Here is an 18956-nt window from a genome sequence, read left to right on the forward strand (position 1 = left end):
CTCAAACATTTATTTTTACATGCATTGGTTCAGGTTGAGAAATGCCTCTACTTCATTGACATCTGCAAACATTCAAATGCCCAAGCATAAAAATTTTAAAATCATCATAACATCAATCCTTAAATGTGTACATTTCAATTCTTTACTTTCAGTTTTAAAAAATGATCACCAAAGATGAGGTGTGTCTAAGCTTGCTGTTTAAATGTACATTAAATATGCACTGTTTTAGCAGATAATTGGATACCATCATACTCTTAAAGGAAAGTATACAGCTATGGCACAGCAGATTGTAAATGCTGAGCCCAAATCCCAGAGGGAAACTTGAAACAGCTGTGATAAGGCAACAGTAAAACAACATAGATTTCAACAGACCCAGGCTAAAGCACACAATACCCTACCTGGACAGTGATATTTAAAATGAACTCTCTTAGCTTCGGTTCCTGGAGACAGCAGCTTGGTACTTAGAAGCTGGAGGCTTTTCACACTTGTTGGATCTTAGAATTCCTTCTCCCTTACACACAACCTCATCTCCTTTATACATGTTTCTCCCTTTTTAATGTAAATCGTGTTGTATTAGCCTTTACAACTTTACTTTTTCCAAAATATAAAACTTTCATAGTACTCATATTATCAGTAATCTTTGGGAAAATTAAACGCATTGTTTGGCTCAGCCTCTGTTGGCTAGGTGTAACACCTTACCATCTCTTTGAAATTCACTACTCTGGTTTATGTAAAAATACAAATGTTCTTCACACCTCCCATTCTAAAACTTCAACCATGTTTATGTATTTAGCATTTCAAACTTAGGGGAGGATTTTTCCCTCGTTGGGTGGACTCGGCAGGGGCGGCCGACCCACAATCAGGGCCAGACTGCAATTTCACGCTGGCGGGCCAATTAAGGCCCGCCCATCATGAAACATGAGCGGCAGCACTCAGCGCTGCCTGTGTGTGGGGGATGGAGGGCAAGTGCAAACTTCAAATCCCTCTGAAGTACAGAGCTGCCTCAGGGAGATGAACAGTTTTCAAAATAAAAAATAAATGTTTATAAAATGTTATAAAACAAGTCCCCTCATGAGACTCTGTCACATGAGCAGGAACATGTTATTAATTAAATTTTAAAATTCTTATTTTTATCTGCTGTTGGAAATCTCATCCCATCCGTGAATGAGGTTCCCTAAAAAATGTAAAGGCTACTTGGCCTTTTTGCCTGCCCACAACCATAAGGTTGGACAGGCAGTGAAAATTTTCTTTTAATTACCTTTTTAATTGCCTTAATAGGCCTTTTAATTGTTGGTGGGTGTGCTGCCAACTCCAGCGAGTGTGCAATATGTCAGGACTCTCGCCCGACATCGAGCATCATTTTACGCTCAGTCAGTTCAGGCGCACACCTGCCCGACAAGCTAAAAGTTCTCCCCCCTAGTTTCCCTTCTGATACATCAAAGCACCCAGACTAGTTGTCTGCAATTCAATGAAATCCACCCCCCCAACACACACACATCCCTATACACGGAAACTAGTTCAAGCCCCGCTATTAACCTACCTTTACAATGAATTACAACAATATGAAAACTATTATATTTTCATGACAGTACTGTTAATGTATTGGTACACATATATTTAGTTCACTAAAAATTGCCACTGTGAACTTGAACTTCACAGAGGTACAATGTCATCTGGCTGCCAACATCCAAGCTTGAAATACTAACAACCTAGAAAAGAGCAGCAAGTAGAAGTCTTTTTTGTGGCATGTTATTGTTTTGTCACAAAGATTACAAAATACAGATGAGGTAGCCTATTCTGCTTATTGGTTATCTTTCCACAGAAATGTATTCCCTAGATCACATATTTAATTGCTTTGTGACTGATATCAGAGTTTTTGCTTCCACTACCTACCCAGAAGGTCATTCCAGGAATCAGTCACCCTTTGAGCACTCCTAAACTTGTAGTTTTCCTTGTGTGATGTTGAAGCAGAGACAACTTATCTTTATTCTAATGTCTTAAAGATAAAAAAAAAACATCCTGAAATGCTTCACATAAACATAATCAAACAAAGATGAACAGAGGGTAAAAAGGAGAAACTGGGAGGGAGACCAAAAGCCTGATTAAAGATAGGTTTTAAGTAAAGTCATAAAGGAGGTGGAGAGGCAGATGGGTCAGAATTTTACAGGGCCACTTAGAAAGGAAGAGAGGGGGCCATAAAAGTTGAACGGAACACGTTGGCCCAGAAGTGCAACATCTTTTCGTCGCTTTTGGATTTTTCCGATGGCAGAAAACATGGAGGGTGGACTTCGCATATCAATGCGGCATTAAGATGTTTAAAATGTCAATTAACTGGAGTTTTATGGTGAATTTCAAATTTTACTGATGGCACACTGGGACCACAGAGCTTCAGAGCATTGCCTGATTAAAGGAAGCAGTAAGCAATTGGGAGCTCAGTGTTGGCTCTCACAACCAACTATGAGAGAGCCAGCATGCTGTGCAAGGGTGAGTGGTGCACAGAGGGCTAGCCACACAGTAGCAGAAAAGGGTAAAGTTCTGCCAGGGGCAGTGGCACTTGCCCCTGAGGAATGAATTAAGGAAAGGGGGGGCATCTGGATAGAAGGTCTTGGACTCAGAGAGAAGCCACCTGCCATGGGCCTCATCCAGCCAGGCCCCTTGAAGAGGAGGAACAGCAACTGAGAGGGAGGGAGGTCCAAGCACTGGAAATGGGACATCAGTAACATCAGGATCTGCAAGTGGGCCAGCCTTGTGGTGGATATGCCAGAGAAGGGTGCAGAGGAGCAAACCAACAGCCTCATGTACAGAAGAGGCTACCATCCCAGGCAGAACCATCTCCAGGTGTCCAAGTGGTCGTGTCAGCAAAATCTGTGACTGTCCAGGGAGACAGTCACTGATCTCTGCACCATGTGGGTTGAGCTGAGACTCGTGGGGGTTGGCCAATGACAATGGCTCTGAACACCAACGTAGTTTTCAACTTCTGTGCCTCCAGATATCTCCAAGGTTCGCCTTGGGACATGTGTGGGATCTGCCAGTCTGTGTCCCATCAGTACATCAAGGAAGTGACCAATGCCATGTTCAAGAGGGTGGTGACAATGTGTGTTACCAAACCAATCCAGACAATCAAGCAGAGAGGTCCATTGGGTTTGGGGCTATCACTGTATTTCCCCAGGTAAAGGTGTCACTGACTGCATGCATGTGACCATCAAGATTTCCACTGACCAGCCAGTGGCCTTAATCAACAGAAAGGGTTTCCACTTGCTCATTGTTCAACTGGTCTGCGACCACCAAAAGATTCTTCAGATATGTACAGTTCTCGGAAAGCAGCCACGATGCATGTGTACTTTGGCAGTCCCAGGTGCTGCAGCTTTTCCAGCTCTGACGGGCCTTGAGGGATGGATACTGGGAGACGAGGGCTATCCACTGAGGACCTTTCCGCTTATACCTGTGAGGAACCCACGCATAGACAAGTAGAACCTGAGCAACCAACAAGCAGGCTATTGGGCTTCTGAAGATGCAATTCAGCTGCCAAGACTGATCCAATGGAGCCCTTCAATATGCTGCAGCAAGGGTCTTAAGTATTGTGGTGGTCTGCTGTGCTCTGCAGAATCTGGCGCTGCAGAGGGGGAGAAGGGTTGAACAATGAGGATCTAGCAGACCATGATGCCTCCCCTGACCATGAGGATGTACGTTCAAACATCTGAACTAGGAGCAGAAGTAGCCATTCGGCCCCTCGAGCCAGTTCCGCCATTCAATAAGAACATGGCTGATTTGTTTGTGTTTCGAATTCCACATTCCCATCTACCTCTGATAACCTTTGATTCCCTTGCCTAACAGGAATCTATCTACCTTAAAAATATTCAATAACACCGCCTCCACTGCCTTCAGAGGCAGAGAGCTCCAAAGTCGCTCAACCTGAGAGAAAAAAATTCTCCTCATCTCTGTCCCAACAGGACAACTCCTAATTTTAAAACAGCGCCCCCTAGTTCTGGACTCACCCACAAGGGGAAACACCCTTTCCACGTCCAACTGGTCAATACCGTTCAGGATTTTATATACTTAAATCAAATCACCCCTAACTCTTCTAAACTCAAGTGGAAAAAAGTCCAGTCTGCCTAACCTTTCCTCATTAGACAACCTGTTCATTCCAGGTATCAATCTAGTAAGCCTCCCCTGAACCACCTCCAACGCATTTACATCCTTCCTTAAATAAAGAGACCAAAACTGCACACAATATTTGAGATATGGTCTCACCAATTTCCTGTATAACTGTATAACATCCCTACTTTTATGTTCAATACCTCTTGTAATAAAGGATAGCATTCCATTCGCCTTCTTCATTACTTGCTGTACATGCATACTAACTTTTTGTGACTCACGCACTATAACACCTAGATCCCTTTGCAGCTCGGAATTCTACAACCATTCTCCATTTATGTAATACTCTGCTTTTTTATTCTTCCTGTCAAAGTGAATCACTTCACATTTTCCTATATTGTACTCCATCTGCCAGATTTTTGCCCACTTGCTCAACCTATCTATATTCGTCTACAACCTCCTTATGTCCTCTTCACAAAGTACTTTCCTACCTATCTTTGTGTCATCTGCAAATTTAGCTATCATGTCTTCACTCCCCTTACCTAAATCATTGATATTAATTGTATGAAGTTGAGGCCCCTCCGGGACTCCAATCATCACATCCTGCCAAACAGAAAAGGACCCATTTATGCACACTCTGTTTTCTGCCAGCCAGCCAATCTTCTATACATGCTAACATGTTACCCCCTACACCATGAGCTTTATTTTCCACCATAACCTTTGACATAGCACCTTATCAAATGCCTTCTGGAAATCCAAGTACTGTATGTCTACAGGCTCCCTGTTATCCACAGCACATGTTACTCCTTCAAAGAGCTCCAATAAATTGGTTAAGCATGATTTCCCTTTCACAAAACCAGGTTGACTCTTCCCGATTACCTCGGGTTTCTCTAAGTGCCCAGCTATAACCTCCTTAATGATCGACTCTTTAACACCTTCCCCACGACAGACATCAAGCTAACTGGCCTATAGTTTACTGTTTTCTGCCTCCCTCCCTTCTTGAACAGAGAGATTATATTTGCTACTTTCCAGTCTGATGGAACCTTTCCAGAATTTAGCAACTTTTGGAAAATTAACACCAACACATCTACTACCTCATTAGCCACCTCTTTTAAGACATTTGGGTGAAATCCATCAGGACCCGGAGACTTGTCATCCCACAGCTCCATCAGTTTGCTCAGTAAAGCTTCCCTAGTAATTGTCATTTCACCAAGTTCCCCTCTCCCTTCCATCTCCTGATTTACAGCTATTACTGGAATGTTTTTTTGTATCCTCTATAGTGAAGACAGAATCAAAATATTTGTTCATTTCTTCCGCCACTTCCTTATTGTCTACTATTAACTCCCCACTGTCACTCTCTAGAGGACCAACACTCACTTTACTTACTCATTTCCTTTTTGAATATCTGTAGAAGCTCTTGCCATCCATTTTTACATTTCTAGCTAGCTTCCTCTCATACCCTAATTTCTTTCTCCTGATTAACCTTTTAGTCATTCTCTGCCATTCTTTATTTTATGACCAATCATCTGACCTGCCACTCATCTTTGCTTTCCTTAACTTCTTTAGTTAACCACAGATGGCGGGTGCTCCCCTTATAATTTTTCTTTACGGTAGAAATATACTTATTCAGAGTATTCCGAAATATCCTCTTAAATGTCTGCCACTGCTTCTCTATTGATTTATGCCCTAGCCTAGTATCCCAGTTCACTTAGCTAGCCCAGATTTCCTGCCCAGATAGTTGTCCTTATTTAAGTTTAAAATACTAGTCTTAGATCCACTCTCCTCTCTTTCAAACTGGATGTAAAATCCAATCATATTGTGGTTGCTGTTACCTAGGGATACCTTCGCTCTGAGGTCAGTAATTAATCCTGTCACATTACACAATGCCAAGTCTAATATAACCTGCTCTCTTGTTGGTTCCAGAATGTGCTGCTCAAAAAAAACTATCTTGAAAGGACTCTATGAACACTTTATCCAGGCTGCGATGGCCAATCTGATTTTTCCAGTTTATATGCAGATTAAAATCATCCATGATTATTGCTTTCCTCTACTATTCCTCATCTCCACCCAAACCAATTCTACATCCTGATCTCCTGAACCAAGGTCATCTCTAGCTATTGCACCAATGCCATCCTTGAACAACAGTGCTACCCCTTCACCTTTACCTAACTTCTTATTCTTCTTGAATATCCCATTACCTGCCTCACTCATGGTCACATCTTCCTGTCCCTCACTGCTGACCAAAACATGGGAAGTGCTTATACGCTAATGTTTGTGAATCTAATGCCCTTTCAGAAACATTCCAATAAAACCTTACATTTATGCAGTCCTGCTGTTGCCTCCTTCATTTTACACTTCACAGACCAGCGACGAGGTGCACAGCACACAGTAACACGGTTGAGGCGCTGAATGGACACACCTCAGTCCATGCTTCAAGCCCATCGAGGAAGCCAGGCTGTAGAAAAGATCTCAAAGGCCTCACGTTACATGGGGGGGAGGGGGGGGTGGTTGCAGGGGGGATGTGTAGGATGCCACCCCTCTGCTACAAACAGAAGAAAGATGACTGCTACTTTCCCCACAGAGACAAGCAGCAGAACCTATGTTGGTGGCAACTCATCATTTCATGAAGAGGGCATACGAATGCCTTCTACGTACTGCCACTCTCGAGGGACCGTTCAGGGATCAACATTTGCAGATGGGTACTTCTCAGTGCGATGCAGCTATGCCTCTGATAGGATAAGCTGCTTCCTAATCCCTTTGCCACTGACTGGATGGTCATTCCGTCTCCACCAAAGGCAAGCCCCAAAGTTAAAAGGTTTCCATACAGCTCCTTGTCTGCAGGCAACAGTGAATGCAGGGCTGGCAGCCCTTTAAATATGGCACTAGGCAGTAGCTGTCGTGGTATTATTTGATGCTGCCTTCACTGCCTCTGCTGTTCAATTGGACGATCACATACAGCTGGCCACTGACAGCCCCCAAACAGAAGCAGCAGTCCGATGCTGGGTCCTGCGGCCTTGCTGCAAAATTCAGCTGATGGATTTAGGATGGGAATTTAAGTTTGGGGCCTATGAGATGCAGATTGACCGGAGTACTGGAGTGCAGCATCAATATCCTTAAACTTTTTTTATTTGACAGTACAGCTCAGCATTCTGTTCCCTTTGTTATTTACTGCTTGGTCATGGCAGGACATGGTAAATGTCGTGCCTGCTGTGACCCCTAAATCTCTCTCAATTTCTGTCCTATGAATTTATCACTATTTATTATGTTTATAACCCATTTTCTTTCAATGTGCAACACTTTACACTTCTCTTTAGTCTTGCTTGTCAATTTGACTAACACATTGGATTTCTGTTCTTGCTCTACTACAATTCCATAATAAGACTGGAATCTCTTATGAAATGAAACCAGCAGCTTTATTCATCATTTTGTATTGCTAGGACTGCAAGGCTTAAAATAAGGAGTAGGAGTAGGCCATTTGGCCCCTCATGCCTGCTCTGCCATCCAATAAAATCATGACTGATATAATCGTGGCCTCAACTCCACTTTCCTGTCTGCCCCCCATAACCCTTGACTCCCTTGTAGATCGAAGATCTGTCTAAGTCAGCCTTGATTATTTTCAAAGACCCAGCCTCCACTGCCCTCTGGGGTAGAGATTAACAACTCCACTGAGAGAAGAAATTGCTCCTCGTCTCTGCCTTAAGTGGGTGACTCCTTATTCTGAAACTCTGCAAGATGGTTCAGGATTTCCCCACGAGGGGAAAATAGCATTTACCCTGCCAAGCCCCTGCAATGAACCCCTACATGCAGTAGCAAACACATAACACACAATTACAATGCAGCAATGGTCTAGGGGGTGAGTCTCTGATGGTTCTTGACATCTGATAAAATAAGAATTTCATTTTGCACCTAACTACTTATTGAAATAGTGATGCAAGTCTTTCCACTGATGTCAAAGAGAATTCTCTGATTACAAATCAGATAATACATATTTGCATTGCCATGACTGAACATCAAATTCTTGTACTAAAGAGACAGCCAAATTATGCCAATTTTAAAAAGAAAATTAGAATTACTTTAAGCTTATTGGAAATAAAGACAAATCTTGTTTTTTTCATTGGACACCTTTTCCCCAGCTGAATCCATTGCCGTGGCTGTAATTGATAATTTAGCAATGTAGTTCTGGTCCTGTGTCTATTGTCACTAGCTTCTGCAGATGATGGAGTAGAATTGAAAGATGATTTATTTGAATGTTTTATGTGTATGTAATCATGACATTAGAGACAACTTAAAGTCAGATGCAAATATACAACTGTGTATGTCTGTAAATACATTGGAAACTTTAGTACCTGATCATCATAGACATGCTTTTGCACCAATTGCAATAGAGGGAAAATACATAGGGGTTTAGTCTGATGTAAAGTTTCCAAACATTTGGGATTCTGGATAAATGTTTTGTGTTCAGGCATAAAATTGAAGGTTTTTACAATTTTTTCCTCTTTCCAAATTCAACTTTATTCAGTGGAATATTGCAGCAATTATATCTTTTTGCCTTTGGATCATTTGTTTTTGTTTATGTACAAATTGATTATCTCCCAACAATTGTGTGCAATTCAGCTAAGCTTAGATAATTCACCTATTATCACTAATATTTTCATGCATTTGCATTTTCTTCTGGTGTAGATGGTGATGTGGTTATTCCTATTAAAGCAATTTGGTGATTAGCAAAATGTTGGGTAAACAAAAAAAATGAAGGGAATGTTGTCTCTTTCTGGGTTCTGTTTTGTGATATAGCCAGCTGCATCTGGTACCCCTTCATTTACTTCTAGTATTATGTGTAACAAGGTTTGTGACAGCAAGAAATTTGAATAATGATATTCATTGAATAATGAATTCCTGTTGTATTAAGGATTTATTATTGGCACTAATTTCAGATTTGATTTGCGGGAATTGTCATCTTTACCCTCTAGTGACATGGTATTCCCAGGATTTATTTTTAGAGTTTCAACATCCGCAACTCAATATTGCAGATCCTATAGATTTACTTATTCAGTTTAGATCGTAGTTATAAGTTTGGATCTTCTACAAAAGAAGCCAAATGATGAAATAACAAACATACCTGGGATAAGGAACTTCAGTTATGAGGAGAGACAAGAGAAACTGTGATTGTTTTATTTGTGTAGAGAAGGTTAAGGAGAGATTTAATTATGATGTTCAAAATTTTGAGGGATCTTGAGTGAATAGGAGAAACTGTTTCCAATAGCAGGAAGGACAGTAACTAGGAGTCACAGATTTAAGAGAATTGTCAAAAGAACCAGAGGGACTGAAAAATTGTTCTGGGCACTGGGTTGTTACCTGGATGCACTGCCTGAAGGAATGTGGAAGTAGAATGTTTAGTAATGTTCCAAAAAGGAATTGAATAGACACTTGAAAAGGAAAAATTTGCAGGGATTTGTGGAAAGCAAGAGAGTGAAACTAATTGGATAATCTTTCAAAATGTAAACAATGGACCAAATAGGCTCTTTCTGTGCTCTATTATGCTATGATTCTACCTAGCCATACACATATGTGTATCTCAGTTTAATAATCATGAAATGTGAAAAAGAAAAACATGAAAAGTATTTCAAATAAGGATATGATTTAATTTCAAAATATTTTTTGAATACACCCAAGATCATCTATGCTTCAGTGTAAATTTTACTCCTAAGGAGTTTAAGTGTGTTAATTTTCTGGTTTTGTAGCTGTAACGTACAGCAGAGGCGAGGTATGATCACCAAATACTGATGCGGCTGCAACTTGCAGGTACTCCTACTAGAAGGTCTGTAATCATGGTATGTCATGCTCGTCTGTCTTGCAGCATCCTCACACATCCATTGTAGCTTGTCTGCAACCCCTCTGTGATGTCCATCATCCAGCTACGCCAAGGTCAACCCTTCTTTCCTCTGCCCTCCACATTTCCCTCTAGAAGAGAATTCTGTAGCTTTTTAGCTCTGATCAAATGGCTGAAATACTGGCATTTTCTTCCTAGCTGTCACTTTTTAGAGTTCTTTTTGTACTTGCAATTTCAAGCACCTCTTCATTTGTCTTATGGTCTCTATATGGAATTTTTAGCATTTATCTTAGTATTCTCATTTCAAAACCCAAATTTTCTTTCACAGATCTTTATTGTCCAGGTTTCTGAGGTATATAGGAATAGCATCTTATGTGTTTTTCTCTTGTTACAAGCTTAAGTTTTCTTGTTATTATTGTATCCTTCATCTTCACAAAATTACTTTTGGCTATCTCTATCTTTCAATTCTGGCATCACACCAAATACAATCCCAAGAATATTGATCCTTCCTCCTAATGTTCAAAAATAAAGTTTTTAAATTGGTGAAGTAAAAGCAACTTATGAGGCAGTTCACTTGACTAATTCCTGGGATGAGGGGGTTACCTTATGAGGAAAGGTTGGACAGGTTGGGCTTGTGTCTACTGGAATTTAGAAGAATGAGAGGTGACCTTATTGAAACATATAAGACCCTGAGGGGGCTTGACAGAGTGCATGCTGAGAGGATATTTCCCTTTGTGGGATAGACTAGAACTAGGGGACACAGTTTAAAAATAGGTGGTCTCCCCTTTAAGACAGAGATGAGAAGAAACTTTTGCTCTCAGGGGGATGTGAGTATGTGGAACTCTCCTGCCGAGAGAGCGGTAGAGGCTGGGTCGTTGAATATTTTTAAAGCAGAGGTACATAGATAAATTCTTGACTAAGAATGGAATCAAAGAGTATAAGGGATAGGCAAGAAAGTGGTGTTGAGTCCACAATCAGATCAGCCATGATCTTAGCAAAAGACAGAGCAGGCTCAAGAGGCCAAATGGCCTACTGCTCCTAAGTTGTATGTACATATGTTAATGGGAGTCAGGCTGGGTATTAAAAATTAATGGCAAGTTGTAGTGAAGCAAAGATAAACTGAAGTGAGATGAAAAGAAATAATACAGAATGCAGAAAGAGTGTAGTAACAGAATGAAAAGTGATGCAAATACTTTTAAAAATATAGGATTGGCAGTCAAATACAGCTTGTACTTAAATCCACTGCACCAGTTGTAGAACCCAGCTTTACAACTATGATTCCTGTACAGTGAATTATAGATCTCAGTCATACAGCAGAAAGTATCGCAGAATGGAAATTAATTATGCATTGAGTCTCCTTGGTTCACTTTCCCCTCATCCTTTCGTCACTAGTTCAAAACCAACATTGACTAAGTTCTAAGATCAAGCTACCAGCTCATTGGTTCACAGAGGCAATGGCGTATATTGGTTTGGGACCAGATGGAAATAAAGTGGAGTAGGTTACAAAATTGTCAGAATTTAAAATTAAATCTAAGAAAACATCCACTGAGATCCACGTGGTTAAGCCTCTTGAGTTGTGCAGCTATAAGTTAGCTTGTACTTGTGCTGACCAAATGCTGCCACTGTGAAATTCGTAAGAATGATTCCAAAGTTCTATACTATCTCAATGGAAATCTTTAAGTTGACAAAATATGTATGAAAAAAACAAATAATTGACAGATAAAGCTTAACAGATTTATGACTGGGAGATTTTGTAGCTGTTTTATATTAATAGAGCTTTTTTCATGGAATGTTCAGCTATGATAAGCACAGAAACATTAAACTCTGAACAGATAATTAATCTACCTATGCACTTAAAATATAAAGTCATGGTTAAATGGTCTGAAATTATTTTCTTTACGCAGTTTCAAGGCAATTACTCATTTTGAAAAAATGATACTAATATATTCACATAATTTATTAAGGATACATGTACTCAGCAATGAATATAATTGTGCAAAGACATTTTAATATATATAGAGGATTCCCTTTGTGCTAGTACAAATTAGAAGTTGAATGAGTTTAGATGGAAATCAGTAATAACTATGGAGCTAACCTTTAAATAAAGGCACGTTACAGTAAAATACATAGTTCTTAGATAGTATTTACATGGTATTTACCGCATAGCAACAGGCCATTCAGCCTGATAGGTCCACACCAGTGTTTATGCTTGACCCACCCTTCTTCATCTAACTCTGTTAACATATGGAATAAAAGGGACAGTAGCAATGTGGATACAAAATTGGCTGAGTAGTAGGAAACAGCTAGTAATGTTTAATGGATAGTTTTCAGGCTGGAGGAAGGTTTGTAGTAGAGTTCCCCAGGGGTCGGTATTAGGACCCTTGCTTTTCCTGATATATATTAACAATCTAGATCTTGATGTGCAGGGGACAATTTCAAAATTTGTAGATGATATAAAACTTGGAAGCATCGAGGGGTGTTTTTGTGACTAGATGCCTGTGTCCAGTGGGGTTCCAGAGGGATTGGTGTTGGGTCCCTTGCTGTTTGTGATATATATAAACAATTTAGACTTGAATGTAGGAGGGTTGATCAGTAAGTTCGCAGATGACATGAAAATTGGTGGGGTGGTAAATAGTGAGGAGGATAACCTTAGATTACAAGAGGATATAGACTGGCTGGTCAGATGGGCTGATCAGTGGCAAATGGAATTTAATCCAGATAAGTGTGAGGTGATGCACTTGGGCAGGACAAACAAGGCACGGGAATACACGATGAATGATAGGAATCTGGGAAGTACCGAGGATCAGAGGGACCTTGGTGTACATGTCCATCGGTCCCTTAAGGTAGTGGGACAGGTAGATAAGGTGGTTAAGAAGGCATATGGGATACTTGCCTTTATTAGCCGAAACATAGAATTTAAGAGCAGGAAGGTTATGCTGGAATTGTATAAAACGTTGGTTAAGCCACAGCTAGAGTATTGCATGCAGTTCTGGAATCCGCATTATAGGAAGGATGTGATTGCACTAGAAAGAGTGCAGAGGAGATTTACCAGGGTGTTGCCTGGGCTGGAGAGTTTTAGTTATGAGGAGAGATTGGATAGGCTAGGGTTATTTTCCCTGGAGCAGAGGAGACTGAGGGGGGACATGATTGAGGTGTATAAAATTATGAGGGGCATAGATAGGGTAGACAAGAAGGAACTTTTCCCCTTGGTGGAGGGATCAATAACCAGGGGGCATAGATTTAAGGTAAGTGGCAGGAGGTTTAGAGGAGATGTGAGGAAGAATTTTTTCACCCAGATGGTGGTGGGAATCTGGAACTCACCGCCTGAAAGGGTTGTAGAGGCAGAAACACTCATAACATTTAAGAAGTATTTGGATGTGCACTTGCAATGCCATGGCATACAAGGCTATGGGCCTAGTGCTGGAAAATGAGATTAGAATAGTTCGGTACTTGTTTGACTGGCGCAGACTCGATGGGCTGAAGGGCCTTTTTCTGTGCTGTAGACCTCTATGACTCTATGACCCTATGACCCTAAGACTAAGTTATGCTGAACTTGAATAGGACACTAGTTCGACCTCATCTGGAGTATTGTGTACAGTTCTGGGCACCACACTTTAGGGAGGATGTGAACGCATTGGAGAGAGTGCAGAAGAGGTTTAAAAAATGTTTCCAGGGATGAGAAACTTCAGTTATAAAGATAGATTGGGGCAGTTGGGACTGTTCTCCTCGGAGAGGAGAAGGCTAAGAGGTGTTCAAAATCATGAGCAGGTTGGACAGAGTAGATAGGGAGAAACTGTTCCCGCTCACAAAAGGATTGAGAACGAGAGGGCACATATTTATAGTGATTTGCAAAAGAAGCAAATGCGATGTGAGAAAAAACTTTTTCACACTGCGAGTGATTCAGGTTTGGAATGCACTGCCTGAAAGTGTGATGGAGGCAGGTTCAATCAAGGCATTCAAGAGGACATTAGATGATTATTTAAATAGAAACAATGTGCAGGGTTACGAGGAAAAGGCAGGAGAATGGCACTGAGCCATAATGCTTATTTGAAGAGCTAGCCCATACAAGATGGGCCAATTAGCCTCCTTCAACCATAACGATTCTCTGATTCTGTGATATTCTTCTATTCCTTTCTCCATCTTGTGCCTATCTAGCTTCCCCTTGAATGCATCTGCACTATTCGCCTCAACTACTCCCTGTGGTAGCGAGTTCCATGTATTAATCACTCTGTGGGTAAAGATGCTTCACCTGAATTATCTATTGGCTTTATTAATGACCATCATGTGTTTATGGCCCACTTCTGATCTTGCCTACAAGTGGAAACATCTTCTCTATGTGGAACATAGGAACAGGAGTAGGCCATTTAGTCCGTTGAGCCTGCACTGCCATTCAATTACATCATGGCTGATCATCTACCTCAATGCCACTTTCCCACACTATCTCCATATCCCTTGATGTCATTGGTCTCCAGAAATCTATCGATTTCCATCTTGAACATACACAATGATTGAGCGTCCAGAGTCCTCTGGGGTAGAGAATTCCAAAGGTTCATCACCCTCTGAATGAAGAAATTCCTCCTCATCTCAATCTTAAATGGCCTACCCCCTGTTCTGAGACTGTGTCCCTGGGTTCTAGGCTCACCAGCCAGGAGAAACATCCTATCTACATCCATCCTGTCACGCCCTGTAAGAATTTTGATGAGATCACCTCTCATTCCTTGAAACTCTAGAGAATACAGGCCTAGTTTCCGCAACCTCCCCTCATAAGACAATCCTGCCATCCCAGGGGTTAATTTGGTGAACCTTTGTGGCACTCTTTCTATGGCAAGTATATCCTTCCTTAGATAAGGAGATTAAGACTGTACATAATATTCCAGGTGCTGTCTCATCAAGGCTCTATACTATTGCAGCAAGACATCTTTACTTCGGTACTCAAATCCCCTTGCAATTAATGCCAACACACCATTTGTCTTCCTTATTGCACCTGCATGCTAACTTCTAGTGACTCATGAACAAGGACACCCAGGTCCCTTTGGACAACAACACTTCCCAACCTCTCACCATTTAAGAAATATTCTGTCTTTCTGTTTTTTTTCTACCAAAGTGGGTAAAAGTCTATATATAAAAGTCTACACTATTAAACCCTTTCATAATTTGAAGACCTCGATCAGGTCTTTTTTCTAAAGAAAAGAGCCCTTGTCTATTCAATCTTTCCCGATATATATTACCTCTTAGTTCTGGTATTATTCTAGTCAATCTGTTTGCACCTTCTCCAGTGCACTATATCCTTTTCATAAGATAGAGACCATAACTGATTGCAGTAACAAGTGTAGTCTAATCAAGGTTCTATACAAGTTTAACATAACCTATCTATTTTTCAATGCTATCCCTCTAGAAATGAACCATAGTGCTTTGTTTGCTTTCTTAAAAGGCCTTGTTAACCTGTGTCAATATGTTTAGTGATTTGTGTACCTGTGACCCTAGATCCCTCTGCTTCTCTACCTCACTTGGACACTTATTTTCCAACTATCCCCACTAAAGTGTATCACCTCAATGCCAATCATCCTCTGAATTAACTACACCTACCCTATATGGTGTCTACACAAATTTTGAAATTGTACACCTGAGTCTACTTTGTTTATATAAATGGTGAATGACAGTGGGCCCTTATTACATTATCTCTTTCTAGACTACAGTAATACAAACAAAGCTGAAGTCAGGCATAGAGGTTGAACACAGATCTTTAACGGAGGCTTCTTACTGATGCTCAATGCTGTCAGCTCACTACTGCTGCCACCATGTTATATTATCTCTTTCTAGATTAATACAAACAAGCTGTAGACAGGCATAGAGGCTGAACACAGATCTTTAATGGAGGCTTCTTCTTACTGCTGCTACATGTACTGCTTACTATGTAGACTAACTAAAACGGTTGCTATATCATGTGCCATTGCATAATTTCCTGTGATGACATAACAATTACATAATCATATTTAAATTAGCATACTTTACATCTTAACAGGCAACAATATCACAACAGGCCAAGCAGAGATCCTTGTGGAACACCATTTCCTACCTTTTGCAAATCCAAGTAACTACCTTTAACACCTACTTACTGTTTCCTGTTTTATAGCCAGTTAGCGATTCATTCCACTGCTTTTCCCTGATTCCACATGCTCTAATCTTTGTCATGAGTCTAGTATGTGATACCTTATTGAAGGCCCTTTGAAAATCTAAGTATATTTTGTCAACTACATTACTCTTATCTACTCTTTGTATTGCTTCAAAAAATTCAAGATGATTAGTGAAGTGTGACCTTCCCTTTTGAAATCCATGCTAACTTCTCTTAATTATATTTTAAGTTTCTAGATGCTTTTCTCTCACATCTTTGAGTAAGGATTATATTATCTTTCCTACTCCTGACATTAAGATAATTGTTATATAGTTCACTGGTCTTGTTCTTTCTCCCTTTTTAAGTTTAGGAATCATCTTGGCTGTTGGTCACCTAATTTTCTAGCACAATTACCTTTTCTAATGAATTGTTATATATGTAATAGTGATTCTGCCTATCTCGCCCCCAACGCACGGATGCAATCACTATGGACCAGGGGCTTTATCGCCTGCACCCCGCACCCCCCCCCCCCCCCCCCCCGCCCCCGCCCCCGCCCCACTACCAACTTTGTATCTTTCTATCTTAAATGTTTTTATATCTTTATTTATTCTCTTTTTCTAATGTCACATCTAGCATGCTAGTCTCCCTGGTAAAAACTGAGGCAAAATAATTATTTAATATTTCTGGCCTTTTGCTGTCATTATGGGCTAGAATTTCACTGAATTTTGGGTACCTTGGCCACAATTCATGGCAGGCCCATGCCCATTCAGATGGAGGTGGATAAGACACAAAAGGCACCTCATTGAAATGATTTTGCTGCAAGTTCCTGTGCCTTTAGTCCTGCTTTCTTATCAGCACTGCCATTGAGATCTGCACATAGCGTAAGGCTCAGGCAGCATTGTTGCAGACTACATGGTACAGGCAGCGTGTTTTTTCTTAAAGGTTGGCTGTACCTTAAAGGGAAACTTGAAAAAAATTGCTGCAATGGAAATTCTTGCAAGGAGAACACCAGGGCAGACAGAAGGATCTAGATTGGCAGATGTGGCACTGGAGGCATTGGTGGTAGGTGGGCAAGGAAGAGGGACACCATGGTCTCATGGTGGGAGAGGGGGGGGGTGCCTGTTTGGCAGGAAACCCACTAAAACCACCTTCTGAAGACCCTGGGAGCAGGTGCCCAGGAAGATCAATTCCCGGAGTCTGGACTTGAGGATCTGCAACAGTGTCACAAGAAGTCTAATGATCTTATGCGGGTGGTCAAGGTCAGTGAATTCATCTTCACATGGCATCTACTCACCACACCACCAATCTCTTAGGCTTCTCAATGCACCACACCCTCATCACTCACTTAGCACCATTCTCTGGTACTCAGGGACCCATCTAATATCCAGATACTCCACCTCAACCTCATGCACCTGCCAATGCTCCCAACCACTCAGCAACCTCTTACTGTCCCCATGTATATCAAGCTATTCAGTTATGGCAGGCACATCACCCAAACACAGTGCTACACAACCTCTAAGATGTTGCCCTGTTGTAATGGTAACTGCCACACAATAGAAGGAAACAAAGCCAGTGGGGGATTAGGTCACCTGCATCTCCTGAGCCCTGCAGTGAAGGTAGCTCCCAGCATCATGGGGTCAGCTGTGGTGGGGCTCGTATAAATATTGCTGAGAACATTGGATGACAGTATATTCTTGCTTTATGCCCCTTCTCAGCTCCCAGCACACCTACATCCTTTCAATCTATCCACCTCCAAACCCTACTTATGGTCAGCTTGTCGTTTAAGCTGTCTGAAATTAATAAGGCCCTGATTGGTGAACTACATAATGATGACTGTTGGAGTCTATCACTTATCCATTTTATGCAGATGAGGCTTGAAGCCCAATTTCGAGCAGATCTCAACCTGACATCTTCAGACTCATGCTGCAATTGTGCCAGTTTCTGGTGCCACTCCAATTTCTTGGCTTTTACCTTATTGTTTATCTGTTTCTCAGATCAGTATTCATATAATGCAGGCTAAGATATATATAATACTAGAAGCCTAGACTTATTTGCATCTTTTCTTCTTTACCAAATATCTCTGTGACTGTACTTGATGGTACCAAAAAGATTCTGCTTAAATAAACATTCTTCTCTTCAGGACTGTGTTCAGAACTTTCCATTGTTGACCTGAATCATTACCTATTGTGTTTAGTGGGTTGGTCTCGTGGCCTAACCTATACTGGGAAGGTCTCCCTCTTACCATGAGTAACTCTGGTCTGACTCAGGTAGAGTACTTCAAAATTACTTTATTTATACTATATACATTATGTACATGATGAGCTACTAGGTAGGCACATCTCTCGAATACAGACTTCCATTTGTTGTACAGAGTCTCTAACACTTGACTACTAATGTCACTGTTACATCATGATACATATCACTAACTCATTACCATAACTATTAACCTATTATACTACGTCTCCCCCAAATATAATTTCAACTTCTTTAATAACAATGTTAAACTATTTCTTAAACTATTTACGTTACATTTACATTACCACCACCTCCCCTCAAAGTCCAAAGTTCATAGGTTGAGCCTTTATGGTGCCTTCACAACTCTCCCTGATCTTGTTGTTGTGACCATTGGACAGTAGTGGTGGTCTTGAACCGGTTTGTTGGATGGGTCAGCATTCTACAAGTTGATTGATGTATTCTTCGGACCCTCATCCCAAAGAGTATGGTACTCAAATGGTTCTCGTAGGCGCTAATAAGACCAGGGCTTTCCTGTTTCTTCTGAAAATGCCTACTGGTGTTTGGACGAGATAGGAACATGTTTGTTCCGTTCATTGAAGGACTGTACCTTAAGATTTTTGAGCACATATTCAGACATTCTGGCCTGGTTTCAAGGGGGCTAGAGTCTTGACGCTATGCTGGAGTTAT

Source organism: Cetorhinus maximus, chromosome 11 (genome assembly GCF_964194155.1).
Source record: "Cetorhinus maximus chromosome 11, sCetMax3.hap1.1, whole genome shotgun sequence".
In the NCBI taxonomy this organism is placed as follows: Eukaryota; Metazoa; Chordata; class Chondrichthyes; order Lamniformes; family Cetorhinidae; genus Cetorhinus; species Cetorhinus maximus.